Below are 863 nucleotides of genomic sequence, written 5' to 3'. Positions count from 1 at the left end.
GTGATTTCAGAGGTGCCCCCAAGGGAGTTTGCCAGCAGTGCAGGTGCCCACGGGGTCCCTGCTGGCGTAACAAGCCTGGAAAAACACCTCATGGCACCTCCCACAGGGTGCTCTGCTCCAGCCGTGGCCCTGCATCAGCAAGATCTGTTCCACCACAATAGGGACACCAACCTGGCCACCACATCCTCCTCTCTGCTGCCACAGGTCTCGGGAAGCAAAGCCAGCGAACACCGCTCTGCCCTGACTGTGGGACATGCCCACTGTGACTGTGCCAACACATCCCCCTCCTCAGGACCTCCCTGGGTGCCGGCACCGGCAGCTTGCCTGTGTGGTGGCTGTGTGATGCAAGAGCTGAGCATCACCCCCAGAAGTTTTTTCAGTTTCTCTTTTGACTCAGCAGCAGGTCCCGTGTCTGCCCTGCCCTTGCTGTGCTCTGCCGCGCTGTGGGACATCGTCCCAAGGCTGCTGCCCCATATTCCCTCCCTGCAGCCCCCTGTGACTGCACACAAGGCTCTGTCCAGGGCAGGGGGACAGAACTGCTCCCCACACAGGGCACAGACACTCCTTTTCTCCTGCCACACACCCTCTCAGAAGGAAACCAGCCTCAGGGACTCTTCAGAGCCATGCTTCATCCCAAGCAGCCAGACCCTTCTCCTCCTCCTCAGCTCTTTGGGCAGGTGAAGGCACAGAGCACTTTCCCAGGGCTGCTTCCCGTGCCCGGCCACTTGCGTGTCTCCCCAGGTTGCTTACAGCCAGGACGGTGCCTCTGAGTTTTCCTTTCATTTTTGCAGCACTTCCCCAAACCGCCAGGGCCAAGCGGGGCTGGGGGAGAGGAGGGAAAGGCGCTGCTCACCCCCACTTCG

The sequence above is a fragment of the Apaloderma vittatum genome, unplaced genomic scaffold (assembly GCF_000703405.1).
Source record: "Apaloderma vittatum isolate BGI_N311 unplaced genomic scaffold, ASM70340v1 scaffold27285, whole genome shotgun sequence".
Lineage (NCBI taxonomy): Eukaryota > Metazoa > Chordata > Aves > Trogoniformes > Trogonidae > Apaloderma > Apaloderma vittatum.
This window is presented reverse-complemented; position numbering follows the sequence as displayed.